At 30.5% G+C, this 20,065-nt stretch overlaps 2 protein-coding genes across 4 annotated transcripts in view; one reads left to right on the top strand and one right to left on the bottom strand.

Annotated features, from left to right (window-relative positions):
• The window catches only part of Dnr1 (E3 ubiquitin-protein ligase defense repressor 1), a 129,103-nt gene that overhangs the window by 97,434 nt on the left and 11,604 nt on the right, over positions 1–20,065 (bottom strand). The gene's annotated exons all lie outside the window — the stretch shown is intronic.
• Positions 1–20,065, top strand: part of LOC145964118 (uncharacterized) — a 128,088-nt gene that overhangs the window by 99,228 nt on the left and 8,795 nt on the right. The window contains exon 4 of one of the 3 annotated variants that reach the window (XM_083086533.1): positions 7,366–7,641. The exons of the other annotated variants lie outside the window; for them this stretch is intronic. The gene's annotated coding sequence lies outside the window, so the exon portion shown is untranslated. Of the gene's footprint in view, positions 1–7,365; positions 7,642–20,065 lie in introns of those variants that run through there. 3 annotated transcript variants of the gene reach the window in all.

The following is a 20,065-nucleotide window of genomic DNA, read 5'->3' as shown; positions in this document are numbered from 1 at the left end:
CACTTTTGACACATTTTTAGCGCTTCAATATTCATGAAAGTACATGCATGTACGACAAACTGGTCTCTTCTCCTTCGGAAAAATTGCTAGCTACGTGTTTGAGAGTGCATTAGAGCTCCTTTCATGTTTTTTCACCCAATTCAGTTACACTAATCGAGCGATTTTTCCCGGTAAGTATCTTGCGACGTGACAGAACGATCGCGACATGAAATCGCACAATATGCTCTTCCTGAAAGATTTTTTATACGCAATCTGTTTTCCTCGTTGCATTCGTAATGATGCGAGAATCTCTTTGTCAACAATATTAAAAAATCTTATTCAAAAATAATCTGGATTATATATTTTCGTCGATAATATCACTGCGTTAGGCTGGATTTGTGCGACAAAATCCAAGTAACATTGTGAATTATTAGAATGATAGTTGCATCGGCGATACATTATAATCGTGTTTCGATGCATCGTTACATAAAGCAAATTATGACTGGTTAATAATAATAAAAAAATAAAAATAAATAAAAACAATTAAATAAATAAAATTTAAATAACTAAAAACAATTAAATAACTAGTTAATTGTGTCGCATTAGTTTTAATTTCTATTTCAACATGAATAAATACGCGTAAGCACTTGGTGAATGAAATACTAGTCGTAAATGAAGAATTCTCTATCGAGAATTTGTTTTTACTTGGATTAATCGTTATAATTAATTAATTTCATAACGTGTTAACACGATGCTTTATTTCCTATGAGAAAATATCATAAATGCAATTGTTTCATAGGATATCGATGCGTCATTATTTTGTCGTACCGAGTATTTTATTATCAATCGTGTGAAATTCTAGTAAAATTGATGGAAATTGAAACGCGAATGCACTAAGAGAGAAGAAGGGGGAACGGAAGGAGGGATGAAGAGTGGATCAACGTATCAATCTCGGTAATTAATAATTCCCATTAATCGAAGAATCGTATTCGATCTGCTACTGTTTTTACCGTATTTCAGACTGCGAGATCGGACGGCGAGAGCATCTGGATTTCAATTAACCGGATTGCCATCGTGCACTACCGATTTATTCCGTCCCCTGCCCGTCCGCTTCTTTTTTTCAATCGGCTCACGATTGGGAATCAATAGACACGTCTGTTCTGCCGATGTAAATTCGAAAATTCACGTGCCGGAATTCGGAAAAGCAGCACGATTCTTTCTTCAAGCAGTCTCACTTTTTTCCTGGTGTATTTCAATATCCAGACACAACAGCTCTATCTTTCCTTCATTCTCGTCTTCTAGAATTTATGAAATGACAATTCGTTTTTCCTCTCTCTTTCGATTTTGGAAATTATATTGTATCTTTATCGCAGGATCTGTTGCAACGTTCTATCTAAATCGCGATTCAAAATTAACTTCTCAACCCAGTAAGCACTTTGGCCTGCACGAATTAAGCTTGTTATCGACTAGTACGTAAAATTGACATTTAATCGTTAAAAGTTCTGCCATTTCGTGTTTTTGTCCATTTCGATATGAGAAAATAATAGTGTGTCTCACCAACGATACGCGTGACAGTTGAGCGTTAAAAGCGAAATTTAATTGGATTCGTTAAGCGGCAATTTACACACATCACTACAAATGTGATTAATTGCGTGGCGCGATACATTAAAATATCGTCCAATATAACGATTTAACGACGCTATAATGTATTAACGTTAGAGCGCTTTGTTTACCATGAAAATATTACGACAATATTAGAGTTTAACGTTTCGTATGCAATTTGCATTTTATTTCCACGGCAGTTTTCGCGCACGCATCTCGAGCGAGACGCTTCTTTTCGAAGCTGTATGATTTCATGTCTGATGCATGATTTAATTCCTTTGCCATCGTGTATTTAAAAAAAAATAAATCATTTTAGAAAGACTTTATAAATATTGTGCCCTCAAAGAATTATCTGTTTGTCAAACTTTATCAACAAAATGCAATCTAGAAAATTTTTCATGAACGTTTCTTAAACCATAGCCATTGGCACTGCCAGAAAATATACTACACATTGCAAAAATTTATTTTCATTGAATAAAATATTTAGAAAGTTACATGTGTAAACCATAAAAATATTGCAAAAATAGCGAAATGATCACTTATCAGGATTTTCCCAATCCTGTTTAAATAAAATATTTTTCTTTATTTTTTGAATCCAATTATATATGAATATTATTTTTCCTAATTCTATATTTTATATATTATAAAATAACAAAGTATAAACGGATAAAATATAAAAATATAATATAAGAAATATTAATTTGACAAAAAAATTTTCATTATACTTATACAATATACACATGTTTGTAAAATTATATTTTTCGAAATTTTTAGCTGTCATAAGATTTTTTTCTTATCACATTCATATCATTTCTTTCTATACACAAGGGAAATGATATTTCATAGAAGGTGAGAATAAGGGAAGAAAAGGCCAGTATAAATTACGCTCGAAAAATGTAAAATAATAAAAATTCCTACAGGAATCCCACAAGATCTTTTCCCATCCTTTCCTTTTATTCCATATTCATTTTCTCATATTACAACACTTTGCCTTGTCCTTTCGCATTTTACGAGGGTCTCGCATTTGAAATGATGAAAAGAAATTTACTCTTGAAAGAAATTTCCTAATGCGATGTAACTTCAATAAATCGTAACTTATAATTCAGCAATGAAAAAATCTCACGAGAAGTCACGCGATTCTCCGCTGTGACCTATGTTGACACTACCTTCTTCTTTTTCGCGTCGTCAACAAATATCGTGTAATTAGCGAAGAAAGATCATAAAAGCAAACACGTGCCGCGCGACTTGGCAAACTTTATATTAATGACTTTTTTGTAAAAGGTAGGAAAAATGAAATGAAATTTATAGGTCAGGTTTGTTTAGAATTTCCTGAGTATTATTTCTAATTCAGAAAAAAATATATCTATCACATTTATCATATTGATCTATCATATAAATATTTTATACAATTTCTTCAACTCCATGCACTTAGTTATAAAATATATTTTAATTAGCACATTTTTACGTTCTTGCGCTTATTATTAGCGAATTATTTCAATGCGCGAGGGTTATATTCGAGAATTTTTTCTCGACAGTATTATACACGGAAAATTATATATAGAGAATACATCATATATTGCAGACGCATGTGAAAGGCTATTATTTTTTCTCTGCGCCACAGAACACGCTAAGAAAAGTATTTAATTGGATCAATCGTCTAATTTTCGATTGTTAGCTCTGTTGAGTTTCTAAATTGTTTATATCGCAAAATAATAATAATAATAGCAATTAATAATAGTAGTTTTTGATACACAACAACGTTTTTTTCATGGCAATGTTTGCAATGGCAACCGGTTGTGATTAAACGATGTAAAAAGGAAGCCAACATCGATTTTATATTTCCCTGTGTGAATTTTTCCTTTTTCGAATCCGCGATGCGAATAGACCGTAACACCAATTACGCGGTTGGTTTCGCCGTTGGACACTCGCGCGCGATCGCTGGGAAATATCCAACGGTTGTTGACAAAACGGACCGGCCCTCTGTTGCCGCTCATGCGAAAGATTTTTGCCATTCGTGACAACGCGAATAATCGAATAGAATCGACGAACAAACAGGAAAAGAGGTGCAAGGGAATAAACCGGTGGATATAGGCCATAGCATATCGGGATAGCATACAGTTTAGGATATCCTGAACTGTGAATTGCCGATTGTCAAACTATGGTACGATTTTTAAATAAAACCCGCGATGCATTTTTTCCTACCAATTATAAGTTGGTTAATGAATTTGTGCTCGTATGTGAATCAAATGCACGATGCCATTAAGATACAACAACGGCAGATTAATTTTTTTTTTTAATTTCTCTCCTCTAGACTGCAAGACTTTTAATCCAATTCAAAAAGAAAAAATTTAGTTTTCTCAAATAGCGGAATTTTAATAAAAGTTTTCGCGAGCGTTAAAAATTGAAATTGTTTTCCATTATGTCTTTTTTTTAACACCAAGTTGGAAGGAATCTTAAGTTGTATGTATTGTCGAGTCAACAAAAAGATGCATCCGCAAACGCTTTATATAAATACGATACAAAGAGCGTCACGCCGATTGGTTTTGAACAAAGTGAGCGAGATGCATCTTTCTTGCCGCACTTGACGAATCGAAAGGAAATTACATACGTGCGTCGCGTAACATCCAATCCGTTTTATTCTACACAATCCGTGAAACTCGTCAGGAGATTATCCTGACTGACCCTTCTACAAAGTTCAGGTCACGGAGTCTTAGAGGATTATGTGCCTTCGCAGTTTAAACATTAGTGTGAAATATCACTCGAGCCTCGGATCACATAATCATACATCTCTCGGAATTTCTTTTAATGAAAGAGCTTTTACTCTGTTTCTATTTTATTTGGATGTTTAATGCATTGTTTGCGGTACGTAAAAAATATTATTAAATTTTTTCAATCTTGCTAATCTTTTTGTTTGAACATATGATTTTCACTTGTATACGGTCTATTACTTCTCTATTTATTTACAGCGAAAACAGCGTGAAAATATATAGCACGTGATAAAATACAAGATAATTAAAGAGAGGAATTACAAATAGACAGTAAGCTACATTCCGACCCATTGCAAATATTGATTCATTTTCGCAGCATACAAATCGCAACTCGATTTGCATACGTTTCATCCGTATATAGATATAATTTTGCAATCAGTTTCTCTTGAAATTATATGGCTCTATTCAAATATTTCCCATACGAATATAAATTTTTTTAATTTTATACACGTTTCATACACATGCACACACAATATATAACTATATATAATGTTATATATTCTTTTACATTTTTTTGTTGTTAATTTCAATATTGATTAAATTAGATTTAAATGAAGTTAATGAGGCTAAAATGTTTATTTATAGAGTAAAAATAATAAATCGAGCAATCTTTTTTCATATATCCGTAAATTATGTTGATATTGATGTTATACATTTCAAATAAGTTTAAGATATTGAAAATATGATGTGTCTTCACATAATTCCCCCAATTTTTGAATAATAAAATTGTTTCAGAGTCTTCTTGATTTATACCAATATCAATTATCACCATTTTTCATTTATAATTTGCATTATTATTATTGCATTATTTGTATTATATATATATATATATATATATATATATATATATATATATACATATTACTTATTTTAACAAAATATCAATTTAATTTATTTCAATATGCAGTCGAAGTAAAAATATTTTGATATATTTTGATTATATATAATATATTGTAATAATAGAAACGACAATGCGTTAGAGCACTGAAATATTTGCATTTTAAATTTTTGCACTTAATTTTATCACAAAATGTTTTTATATTTTATCATGCTAATCGCATACTTAATTTATTAATTTAGTACTCGATATATAATATTTACAATGGCATCTAATTATTCGTTAGAAAATATTATGTAGGAATATGAAGGTTATTTTTTTATAGAGTGATTAGCAAAGAGAACTAATTATACATATAATATATATATATATATATATATATATATATTATATGTATAATTAGTTCTCTTTGCTAATCACTCTATAAAAAAATAACCTTCATATTCCTACATAATATTTTCTAACGAATAATTAGATGCCATTGTAAATATTATATATCGAGTACTAAATTAATAAATTAAGTATGCGATTAGCATAAAGCAAGAGAGATTAATGTGAAAGGAATTTACTTAGTTCTAATGAAAACACGTACGCTCAACGTCAATCATCTGAAATGAAAATTAGTTCTCCGAAAGCTCGTTAATTATTCGTAATGTCGTATAGATGCATTCACTGCAACAAGTATAGCGATCTGCCGCAGTATATAAGCATATAGTATATGTTTTACATCATATGCTCGCACGTCGAGAATTTACCATCTATGTATTATACAAACATATACGGCTTTCATAGTATACGTATTCCCAGCAGTGCCAACATATGCATCTTGTTGGCTATGTATCTCGTTTACCTAAGTGTTACGTGTCGAAACGCGCGGTATGTGCTTCGAAGGATCGCAAACTTCAATCTAGTACTACAAGTCCGCCTTAGTCTGCGTGACACGTGTCTTATCCGCTACTGATGTTTCGCAGTTGATAAATCATTCTGACATGACTCATAATTACTACGAGCATGTACAAATCTTGTGTTTTCCTTTCAAACTACATTTCGAAACAATGTGATAGTTTTGATTAAATAAGACGAGTTAAATAAACTACGCCTATTGCGTTAATTGGCTTAAATTCAACGACCGGTTGTGAACACATTGACGATATATGTATTTGTCAGATGCATTGCGGGATCGCTTGCATCAGGATATGATTGTGTACGATACGTATAACTCACGCACCGAAGTGAGATAATTAATATCCAGATCGATACCTACTCGACATGCGTGCATTAATCTCGCAGTAACGTCTGTTTTCGCGCCGGATCGTGATCCGCGTGCGTGCCGCACCGCACGCACACCGTGCACCGTGCACCGTGCACCGTTTGCAATGAATATTGCAAATCTCTGTCGCGCGCGAGATCGCACATTAACACAATTCACGAGGCTTAGATTGAACCTAGCGCTCAAACTTTCGTTTAGTATTATCAAAGATGTGGAGCGGACGATGTTGCTTTATCGGCCTACGACCTTCCATCCTTCGGACTCTTGCCTTTTGATGGATTATGCAAATATCTGTGGCCGATCCTCTTACTCCCGAAATAACTTATGCTCGTATAAAATCGATTATCATTTCACCTGCTGCGCCCGTCGATGATGTTACTTTGTATAATCCATCGCCAACGGCGATCCGATATAACAATCTGGATCTTCTTACGCTTTAAGCATAACCTGAGAGATTTTCAGATATAAAAATAACTATATTCAACTAGATTCATAAGAGAGAAAAGACATTTAATTACTGAAACTTTGAATCTTTTTTAATTACATTAAATCTTGTGCTAGGAAAGACTATAAAACATAAACGTTTTATGTTATTAACAGTCCAGTTTTGTATTTGTGATTATTGTATATATAATGTATTTTGATAATTTAATTTATTTTGATATTTTAATTAACTAAAATTCTAAAATTTTAATGGTCGAAAAAAGGAATGATATATACTTTTATAATTTGATATATACATATATAATTTTTATGATAACAGTTTTTATAAAAGAATAATAAATTTTCATTGCTATTCTCATTTCAACATAAAATTTGATAGTTCAATAAAGATTCGCCATAATACTGTCGGTTAAACTTGTATCTCGATAAAAATAATCCTTTTTGCCTATAATTTATTTTTTCAGCTTGTCTTTGCGAGAGAGAGGAGGGGGAGAGGAAGAGAGAATCATAATTCTAAATTAGCGAGTAAGCGAGAGAAACAACGAGCTACGAAGATAAATAAATTTGAGGAGATGCAGCGCATATGTAGCAACATCTCGAAGAGATGTGTTGTGTATCGTATCGCGATCTAAAAACAGGTCTTATTTCGCGTGCAGACGCGAAATACGCGCAGATTTCGTTGCATACGACTCCGCGAAGAGATATTTTCCACAATTTGATTACTTTCGCAATCTTTTCATTCCTCATCATTTCTCCCTCTCAATTGTATTACATCCACGTTGAATTTTAGATTCTTCGATGTAAACGAGATTTGCTTTTCTAATGCAACAAATACATTTTTAAATAAAAAAGTAATTGAAACATATTTTCACGAAAAATAAAAGGCGAATTGATTGTTCGAGACTTTGAACCCATCTCGATTCATGGACCGTTATCTCGAAATAAAGTGTAATCAATTTCCTTTGAACAAATAAATAATAAAAGAGGAACAGAAAACATTTAACATTATTTACTCGAATCGTTCATGTTCTATAAAAATGAACACAATTCAATTTGCTATATGCAGAAGTTGTATTAGCAAAACTGTCGCATTATCTTCAGTGCAGTCAATTATGTAACTATTGCAACAATTGACATATTGTAATATTCATCGTATATATATATATATATATATATATATATATATATATATATATATATGTATATGTACATATATCAGTATAATACATCATACAAAAGACACTGTGACAACTTTTATTTCACCTGCTTTTATGAACCATAAAAAAATTACATAACAATTCAATTTATTCTCACGTTGTCCTTTATCATATATGTTATTTTAAATATTTAATCTCTATTTTCTGGTTATAAATTGTGCATTGATAAGTATGATAATTATGGCAATTTGATATCTGGACATGGCTTTGTGTGAGTGTGTAAACTTTCTAATTAAAAGCTTCTAAATTTTTATTTCGTTAGTAAATCATAAAAGACTATCTCGCACACGTAGCTGGAATTTCTTGACGTGCAAGTGCCTTTGTAGTATAAATAAATGTAATTGTCTGCAAGTGTAATAGGATACCAGCAAGAGACAGAAAACAAATTTCATTAATTACACCAGAGATGGTGAATATTCCAAAGCAAAGGACACTTACACGGCGTTGTCAAGTTATATGCCAACGCAAAAGATGCCCTTCTTGATGGAGAGCGTTAAATGTTGCGGTGCGGATGCCAGAAGTCAAAATGGAAAATTGCACATTCCAGATGACGCCTATCCTTATTATTACACTATTACACGCACATTACTGTCTGCACTCTAATTTTTTTACGACTTTTGAAATCGCAACTAAATTATCAAACAATTTAGGACAATAATAAAAACAGTTCATTTTACGTAAATGCGTGTACAATGCATTGTGCAGAAGATACACGAACCGACATTTTGTCACGCCATAAAATAAACGTAAAATGAAAGAGTAAAATAATTATATAATAGAGATAAATATAAGAGAGAAAAAGATAAATTTTAATTTTAAATCTAATTACTTGTGTTTTATTTTGTTAACATTCTCTCTTCTATTTAATTTAGAGCGTATATAAAATTTTATCAATTTCTATATTTATATATCATTGCAGATTTTTAACATAGATATTCTTACACATTCATCTTCATTAAAAAAAATGTACGTTATCTCGTGTTCTCTTCGTGTACTAATAAATATTAATAAAAATCTGTATTTCTCGATATGCGAACGCAACATTACGCTTCTCTTGCAATGTATATTTTCTCATAAATGCGTTACATTATTTACATTAGCCATCTTGAAATTTCGATAAAATATGGCGAAATGTAAATTTACAAGTTATATCTATATGATAATTTTGCGTATAATAAGTAATACGCGAATAAGTTTAGCAGAATCATTTCGCGCGCTTGTCTCCTTTTTAATTCAAATAATAGAGTAAATCGGTTACGAATGTACGAACTGGTTAGCATCGAGAGAATTTTCTATGGCATCGTCACCCTTTGTGGCGACCTAAGAGGAGAGGTGCCTTTTCCATATTCCTTTAGAACTTACCCGAGCGAGATGGGCCGCTTCTCAAGGAATCTCTGATAAAAGCATATCCTTGCCAAGTCTAGAAAGATACGCTTAAAGGCTGCTGCGGTATGGAAATGCGGAAATCGATTTATACCGAGCAAAGAAGGTCGCAATCGTTAGGTAGAGTCGGGAAAGCGCCTCGGATGTCCTCGATCTCGCGAAATCACCTCATAGAAGAGATCTCGAAAGGTTCGTCGAGTGAATCGGATCGTTTCACAGAATTTGTTCGTTAAAAGTACTCGAATGCAATACGAATCCATTAGTTCGTCGTTTAATCAAAGTGTCGATTTCATAATCGAACTTTATACATCAACTTTATAGATAGTGTCGATAAAACTTTATTCCGAATATATGTAATATACATGTCGCCACATTTAAAGAATTTTATTTAAAATCTTATATATTTTGAGAGAATGTATATATTTTATTTTCACGATTACAATCATGTAATATTTTTCTCATTAATATAATAAAATATTTTTTTTCTAAAATTCAAAAAAGAGGGAAAAAAAGAAAAGAGATTGAGCGCCGAAAAACATATCTCGAAGTAAATATCTTGAAATAAAGTCGAAACAAAGAATAAAAGTAAAATAAATATAATTAATCTTCAAATATTACGAATAATTAGTATAATATGGTTCCTTTCTAAAATTTACAATTTAAGAGAATATTTTCCATTTATTCGTTCGAAAGATCGCGATAGTGCTGTTTGCTTCACTAAATTATCGGCTGCGAAATCGCTGCTTACGAACGCAATCGTCTGCGATAAATATTATGAAGAACGGTTGTAGAGTAAAATCGAAGGGATTGAAAGGCCAAAAATATGTATAGACGAGTTCGTGAAACCGGTAACGGAAAAATGTCAAAAATATAGGTGCTCGATACAGTTTTGCCGGAAAGCACTATGATATAAAATGCAATCGTATACTTTCACGCAGAAGTAAAAATATTTCTCTTGAGCAACAAACTCCGCTCTTTTATCCACTCATCTGTGGAAAGATCTTTGAAAAATTACAGTTCTCTCGTTGCTTGCATGAATATCGCAACTCGTCAACTTTCTGTATTTTTGCAATTTTCTAAGCCATTGATCGAAAAGAAATGCTTCCTTAAGTAAGGTTGCAAAATTTAAGAAATAAATAAATTTACATAGCAGACAATTTTTATAATATTATATTTAAATAAAAATTATGTTATACATATGTATTATAATGCGATAAGAAATAGTTTTTGATACTAATTTATCAGATTCACTATTATATATTAGATTCATCACTTTGAAGCAAAAGAGATATAAGAACGAAACAGATATATTTAAATAATCTATAAATAAGAATATGTGAATGATATTAAAAATATCGAACGTAATGGATGAACCGTTTCTTTGCAACTCGATAGTCGTGTGAAATTTATATATTCAACAAAACATTTGAAAAACTTTTCAAAAGATGAAAAGTTTGTAGTCGCTAACTTGATCATTCTAAAAGGAAAAAAAGTCATGAATCAGATGAGAATATGTATAATAAAAGCAGCGACGCGTCAAGGATTATGAAAGAGCTGTATCGTTTTAAGATGTAACGCGGGCACAAAGTTAGGTTTTAGTAGAATTCTTTCGGCCTTTGTACTATGCAATACACGTTTATTGCGCTCACCCGGCTACGACATATAATGTAACTGACACAAAAGACTTGCGTCTACTTCAACATTTTCCGACATGTGAAACGACCGAGCTGTCATTTTACGTATCATGCCACAATTGCTTCGATTATATTCCTTAATATCTTTACTTCCTTTCGTTTGATAAATAAGTATTAATTATTATAGCTAAAAAATTTTAAAGTAAATTTTTATAAGACAGAAAAATATCTTTTTATTCTTAATAGTATTCGTAGAAGAATTAATAAAATTATCGTAAAAATATCAAAATGAATTATATATACTCATGTATACTTTTCAAATAAACAATATATGATATATGTATAATAAAAAAAAGTGATGTGCAGACGTAATATGCATAGGTATAACTTTTTTGTTGTCAAAAAAATGACAAAAACTTATGTACGTTTGCATTTTTTTGACGACAAAAAAACAATGTATACATATACTACTCATTTCCTCTATGTTATATGTAATATTATTTTAAAACGTATACATATTCTATTTCTTCCTGTTCTTTCTTTCTCTCTCTTATAATTTTATTAATTTTTTTATCATCAAAAAAGATAAAAAGACGTTAACTCATAAAAATTGGTTTCAATTCTTAGCTATAATAATTAATGCTCATCTATTAAGCAAAACGATACGAGAGATATAATCAAGCCAATTGCGATATCAAGTTTTTTTAAAAAAGTTTGTTCCAGCGAGATAAACGCCAAACTATACTAGCTTTTCGTTAATTCGAGACGAAGACAGGAAGAAAGCTTCCATTTTCTAAGAGAGAAACTTTTTATCGTTGCCTTTCTCCGCTACGTTTTCATTCGTGACATAAATTTGAGCATGCGATACTTAAGAACTTCTCGAGAAATAAAATATCGCGCTTGTACAAAAGTCATGAATGTGATGTCAATACGTGAGAAAAGCTGCACGATATATAGAAAAAAAATCCGAAGAGAGAAAAGAGTGGAATACAAGCGTCAAAGAGGAAACATTTTTTTTATTTTATCTACGCGAATCTTTTCTTATATTACAATAAAAAATCGAAACTCACTTTGATGTTTTATATCATCTTTGGTGTTTTATATCTTTGAAAGGATACGTTGTGTTTGCTTTATATTTTTAGATCTTTGTTCATTATTTTATGATAAATTTTCTAAATTTCCTAATCTAAAAATGTATATCCGAAAAAAATAAAATATCCTTATGTATATTCTGAGACCATATTCGGCAAATAAAAGAATAATCAAGCATGAGATAATACGATATCCGTTCATTTGTATATATCTCAAGAACTAAACAAAGTTTATCTAACAAAAGAACTTCAATAACACATTACATTAATTTTCATGTTTATTATAATTAGTCCTTAAAACCAATATCTCCGAATAAATCGAATAAGAGAATCCGCATTAAATTCGTACATTTCGGAAAAATTCATATCGAATATTTGCTGTACTTGTATACATTGCCGCTGTATACATATACATATTAGTTTCGCATTATTTCACGTGATAATAAATTATAACGGAAATTGCGGATTGTATCATAATTAGTATTCTCAATTGTACATTAAAGTAGCGCGAAATCTAATTAATCGATTATCTTTTTTTTATTGCATGAAAAACATTGTGAGTCTCGCTTCGTAAATATAAATAAAACCATAAAATGGCATTTATATCTTAATGAGCTGCTTGTTCTTACATATAGATATTTGTTTTTATATTTAAAAAAATTTTAACATATTTATATAAAATCTAATAAATATATACAGATAATTTAATGAAAACGCAAAATATCTATATGTATATATTAAATAATAAATTATTTTAGAACCAATATAATGATATATATATATATTTAAAAATTTAGAAGTTTAAATATAAATTTTTAAATTTAAATATTTAAATTTAAATTTGAATTTTTGAATTTAAATTTAAATTTTTAAATTCAAATTTAAATTTTTGAATTCAAATTTAAATTTTTGAATTTAAATTTAAAAATTTAAATTTGAATTTTTAAATTTAAATTTAAATTCAAAAATTCAAAAATTTAAATTTAAATTTTCAAATTCAAATTTAAATTTTTGAATTCAAATTTAAATTTTTGAATTTAAATTTAAAAATTCAAATTTAAATTTTCAAATTCAAATTTAAATTTGAATTTTTGAATTTAAATTTAAATTTTCAAATTCAAATTTAAATTTGAATTTTTAAATTTAAATTTGAAAATTTAAATTTGAATTTTTAAATTTAAATTCAAAAATTTAAATTTGAATTCAAAAATTTAAATTTGAATTTGAAAATTTAAATTTAAATTCAAAAATTCAAATTTAAATTTTTGAATTTAAATTTAAAAATTCAAATTTAAATTTTCAAATTCAAATTTAAATTTGAATTTTTGAATTTAAATTTAAATTTTCAAATTCAAATTTAAATTTAAAAATTCAAATTTAAATTTAAAAATTCAAATTTAAATTTTTAAATTTGAAAATTTAAATTTAAATTCAAAAATTCAAATTTGAATTCAAAAATTTAAATTTGAATTTGAAAATTTAAATTTGAATTTGAAAATTTAAATTTAAATTTAAATTTAAATTTTAAAATTTAAATTTAAATTTAAAAATTTAAATTTAAAAATATAATTGGAGCCCGAATCATTTCCCGAAGTACTGCGGGAGATTTTCTGGACACCCTATATAACGATCGCTTCACCTTCTGGTCGAAACAAAGTTGCATTGTGTGTATCCAATTGTAAGAAATATGTGTTTTGATCACATAAGCACGTTCAGTTATTCATTTAATATACAATTTTTGAAAATTTTTTCATTTATCTTTATGTCTTATCAAAGTATTAGCAAAGTCATTACATATCACAAGAATCACAAAGTCGTTACATATCACGAATTAAATACAAGTGTTATGAAATTAAAGAAAATACTTATATATACATCATACATATTTTTTTGCAATTGAATATACACACAACGCAAATTTGTTTCGACAGGAAGGTGAAGCAGTCGTTATTCATAAAAGGGCGAGTGCCCTTAATGCGCAGGCCCTTCATCTGATAGCAAAGCTACCCTGCTTTTATTGTCGAACACACCTCTTTCACATTTTTGCGCCTTCCCGCGATATAAAATGATACGTACGCTCCGAGTTTTTCCGCGAGTCGAGAAAAATCGTTTGCATTTTAGCTGGCTTGCATATGTTGCAACAATGAGAAAAAGTCATTCTCCACTGAAAAATTTGATTACCGGTTCTTTATCATTCCGATATCATTCACACCGCATAAAGATCGCGCGCACCTTTATACAAATGATTTAATGTAATTATGATTAAAAATCTCTCATTTCCTCCGACACTAATATGCATACTTCATACGTGTTTATTTTTTCGCAACATATTCAATTTTGTCCGTTACGTGTGTTAAATTTTTCAATCATTAAAATTTACTGATTTGTTTGCAGATTTAGCGTTATTAAATCGATATACACGCGTCTCTTTGTATATTTTCTCGCATATGATACAGAATGAAAGAAAGAATAATGAAATTTCGAAAATAATAATTCACGACTATATAGCAAGTAATCATGGATGATTATCTGAAAGCAGGTCATGTATGTATGGATCTTTACTGCACGTGATAATACGACGTGATTTGCAAATTATTAGCGTTCGACGACCGTCATAACGTGTTTATTATTTACAATCGAGTGAGCGGTTAATGATGCGTAATATCGTTACCTTACGATGACAAGAGTGTTTAAGCGAACCCTACTTTCTCTTCGATTTTGTACTTCGATGTTGACTTTATATATCAGTGCACGCGCAGATTTACAATAATTATATTAAACTAATAAATTATTGAACACCTACATTTTTACAAATTTCCCCATTCAACGAAAAAATCAAATTGAATTAATATAAAATAATATCGAATATATTCCATTATTATATATAAATATAAATATAAAAATATAATCTATTAAAAACGTTAGATTAGATTATTAGAACATTTTGATCTTTTGTTTTTGTCTAATTCAACTTTTCAAATGCCGTTCTAATCTCGTACATAAGAAGGAAAGGCTAATTTTAGTTTCTTTTTAATAAAAAATAATTGTTTTAAGATTTAAAATGATTTAAAATAAAAGCAAGATCTATTTGTTTGATAATAAATATAAGATTAATGAGAAACGCGAAACGCATGTGGATAATAACATATCGGAATGAATCAATGTGTTGAATTCAAAGTTGATACAGTATCCGAAGTCACAAAAAGAAAAGAAGATGTAGAAAAATAGAAAACGCTATATATTTTCGATAGGACATCCGAGCAGGCATCCGAGACTCTTGCGTACAAATCATGACTACCATAATTCTTTGCTACTTCATCTCTACGCGCTTATTTCTCTCCACTTTTCCGCTTCTCTTGCGCAGTACTTCCTACGTGATGTTGGTATACTGAAACATTATCATTATCGCATCTCTACAGCGATAAATACCATTTTTCCAGCTCAGCGAATTTGTACGATTCTTATTACATGTAGTATTTTTCAGTAAGATCGATTTTTATGTAACAATTTTTTAGAATAATCAAGGATAATAACTTATCAAGCAGCTATTTAAATACATATCCTAAAAAAGCATAGAATATAATACGTATAATTCGTAATGATATTGCATCTAGCATAGACTTTTATTTATATTTCTATTTTTAATTACAGTTACTTAAAATTTACTCAAATATAATTTCATCTCATTTGAGACCATCATTATGAAATCAGTTTTAAAACTATTTTAAAATATAAACTAATATGTGCTTTATATATATAATTTAGCATAATAAGATATTTATTTTAAATTAAATTTATATAATTTTTCAATAAAAATAAATAATTTTTTTATCCACTTAAACTCATTAATATTATTGCTTAAAATTTTCAAATTAAATGCATGTAGAAGAAGAGAATATCTTACGTTACAAAATATCATCCAACGTATAAATTAATGTCTTATGTGGAAAAATGTTGCACAGTGTGCAAATTATAACGCACGCAAGTTACAGCGTGGACGCGATTGTCGTAAGGCGGACGTGCGTCGCTTGCGAAGAGCCTTACTTCCGGCTATCCTTTCTCCTATGAGAAAAGATTCGACCATTGGAGAAAACGATTTGTCTCACAGCGCGCGACAAATCTTCCACGTTTCGTGATCCGAATGCGAGGTGACATCGTCCTGAGAAGAATTCTTTCGCGAAAGATAATCCTGCTTAGGAATTCCGACAGAATTTATTTTATGACGCGTGTGAGGCTGCACTATCTACCATCTACTATCTGCTAGTTAGATTATACGGCCAATGTATGCCCGGGAATTAATTGCCATCCGTTGTAAATGTACGTATTGTAGAAAGCATTTCATTTTTATGCAGAAAATATTACTCGAAATATATCTCGCATGCTCGTTAATAATTTTAAAATGCATAATAAATTAGTAAATCGTATTTGACACGCTCTCTCAGAATCGAATTAATCGCATAAATTATGTTACGCGAATGAAAATTTTTTACATAAAATAAAAATTGAAGTGGTTCTTAAAATATTGATCAGAAAGATTGATGGTAGCTCGAAAGTAAGTGTATGCAAACGTTGAAAGAATTACAATTTTAAATTATTTGAAGTTATTTGTGTAACTCGCTCTTGGCACGCTGAAAGACCTTATATTGATCTAATCATAAAACTGCCAAAGACTAATTGAAACATATTTGTTAAAGATATATATTATCATGATTTTATATAGCCTAACGAATGAATTATCAGCAAGTAGATTACGAGAACTTTATCTTTGAATATATCATAATAAAATCTTTTATTATAATAAAAGGAAATATTCATATAAAGAAACAAATGCCAAAATTTAAGAAACGCAGAAGCAGAAAAGCATGAAAAGATATTTAGCCGATTTTTATCGCATGGTTCTCTAATATTCTTTTCATTCCTCGATTTAATTAAAGACAACGAATAACGGAGCTGTAACAGATAGACGTGGAAAAACTTACCGGACGTGCCAAAGTGGTAGTGAGTTCGGTGAAGTATGTCACTCGTTCTTCAAAGACCTCAATTATGCGACAGTCATTAATAAAGTGTCATTCATCCTGCCCGCTCGCTTATTGCACGACCGAGAAGAAGAAAGATGAGGAACAGGAAGATGTCGCGACCAGCGTGGAACCACATAGCGCGAAATTCCACATAAAGGAAAAGAATTCTTGCGGAAGAATCAACAGCGGTTTTCCGAATGAAAATATAGAGTAGATGACTCATTCTTTTTTTTTTAATTATCCGATTGTTTGACGGTCACGCAGAGGTTATCGCGTCACGCGTCACGTGCGGCCTGCGTAGTATCTAACAAAAACACAAGCGCCGATATTACTTTCTATTTCAATTTACAACAATGAAATTAATACACGCGAATTTCACGAAGGCACATAGAGATCACCTTCGCGTATCTGAAACATCGAAATCTATACTCACTCGAAATTGCCGATTACAAAGCACGATACGCAGCGCGGATCGCGATCGACGAAACGCCATTAATAGCGAAATTCATGACACTTGACGCATTCTGACAATCGCCCGTCACTTTAACCGGCACTCCCGGCAGAAATTTGCGCTCGTTATACACTTGTAACGGATAAAATTCGCGATTATCGACGGAACTATCGCGCTCCGTGCGCGAACCGGCACGAGTCGTCGAAACTGTCATGGCGGCCGAGTGGACATGCGCAGTTGAAAATTTCGCCGCGCCAAAAAACCTCGCGACAAAAATCGTCCGAGGAATCGCGGTGAAAGTGAAACGCACCTTCTAGTCAATTGCTACGACTAACGGCGTTTTATCTTGAACATATTTTACAAAGATTTAAACGGATACACGGGAATATGTACGTAAGAAACTTGAGAAAGACGCGTTATCTACGTAAATGCAAATTTGAAATTGGCGCGTACATTTGATTTGAATAATCGTAACACAAGTACGAATAGAATACAAATTTAAATTATACAAATATATGGAAAAAATGATATAAGTATATAATAACGAGAGAAATGGTCATCTTATTTAATATATTCGTTTAAAATTTATTTTATGAAAATATTTATCTTAATTTCCAAGTTAATTATTCTCCCGATATTTATATAAATAAATGTCTCCCATCCCGTCTTCTCTCTCTCTCTCTCTCTCTCTCTCTCTCTCTCTCTCTCTCTCTCTCTCTCTTTGTTCCACTCTATCTCTATTTTTTTCTCGACCGTGGATAAGCCCGACGTTGGGCGATAAGCTAATGAAGTGCTTCGAGTGAAAGGGGTCAATGGTTCCTTTAAAGATTACCTCCATCACTTGTGGAAATAATCGACGCGATGAGGGACGCTCAATTGCCAAGCTTGCCGAGCAATATTCTTCGCGGATTCAATTTCTTCTAAAACGTTTGACGATGAACGGTTGATGATAAACATTTATCAAATTTATGATAATTATCTTTAGGAGTGATTAAGAGATAATTACGGATACAATCGATATTTAGTGAGATTAGTGCAATTCGCCCGTACAAAAAGAGGAATTGTCTGGAATCAAATATTTTTATTTTTTACATTTTGCAGAACAAAATATTTTTAATTTATCTTAATTAATATAATCTATAATAAAATAAATTTTATATTAATTTTATTTTAATTTGACAGATATTTGCACATCTCGCGAATAAAATTACGCGAATACAATCCTCCCCAATTACTCATGGATTACATTAATTAAGATTACTCTAGCGGAAATTTTCGCTCACGTTTCGTGAATGAAAGTCAATTATTTGAGGATTATATAGGAATCAATCAAGTTTTACGAGGATGTCGCATTATTACACTATACCATTTGCACGCTCAAAATTGTCGATGCATTGATAAAAAAGAAAAGATCTTTATTAGTATCTTTTTTATTCCACTGTCTCTTTATCATTATTATCATCATTCTCATTATTATCCGTTGTTATAATTTTTACTATTATTTACGATCCTTTATAAATAATTTAACAATCTTTTTTAATTTTTTTATTTTTGTCATTGTACTGAAAAAGATTACGCTGTGCTAAAAATGAAGTATTACAATGAAATTGTACATTGTCGCTGAAATTCGTAGATTGAATTTTGATTTAATCGTTCAATCATTCACGTCATATTCCATCGCATATCGAAATAGCAATACCTACGATACAAAAGGAAATTACTTTGACCACCAAGAATTCGTATTATATCTCGCCCGATTGTCGATTCGCTGCTAAACGAGCAATAATGGCGCGCAACTCTTTAGCAAAATTCGCAATTTTGATATAAGAGAGAATGTATACAATGCCGAGAATGAATGCCACGTATCGTTTTCCCAAAACGAGTGTAGAATATAATATCGTTTGCGGCTCAACTTTCATAACAAAATATAGATATTAATTATAGAATAAATATTAATAGTTGCATTGTGTTGTGCATATCTGTTTGTTTATTTGACGCGTTAATATTTTTCAACATCGCCTGAAAAACAGCAATATTTAAACATTATCTTCATACAATTATTACAATTATTACCAAGCATTAGAATTAATATTATCCAAAAAATGCCTATTAAATAGTATTATTAATTAATTTATATACTTATATACTTATATTTTTTAATACGCTACAACTATAATATAGTTTGTTTCGGAGCACATCTGTGTGTGTTTGTTTGTCTCATTTTTTCCTATTTTGCATTATAAAAAGTAAATGATATAATTTGGCTTATTGAATATTGGCTCAAAGAAAATATTTCATTTCGTATTTTCGTCTCCCACGAATTAAACGCTGCGCTTAATTAAGCACTTGCCGCGAGAGGAATTTAGATAT

This window comes from Camponotus vicinus, unplaced genomic scaffold, assembly GCF_025532165.1.
Source record: "Camponotus vicinus isolate PSW18456_S1 unplaced genomic scaffold, iyCamVici1.0 SCAF_13, whole genome shotgun sequence".
Classification (NCBI taxonomy): domain Eukaryota; kingdom Metazoa; phylum Arthropoda; class Insecta; order Hymenoptera; family Formicidae; genus Camponotus; species Camponotus vicinus.
Note: the sequence above shows the minus strand (reverse complement) of the source record. Positions and strands in the feature narration are given on the sequence as shown.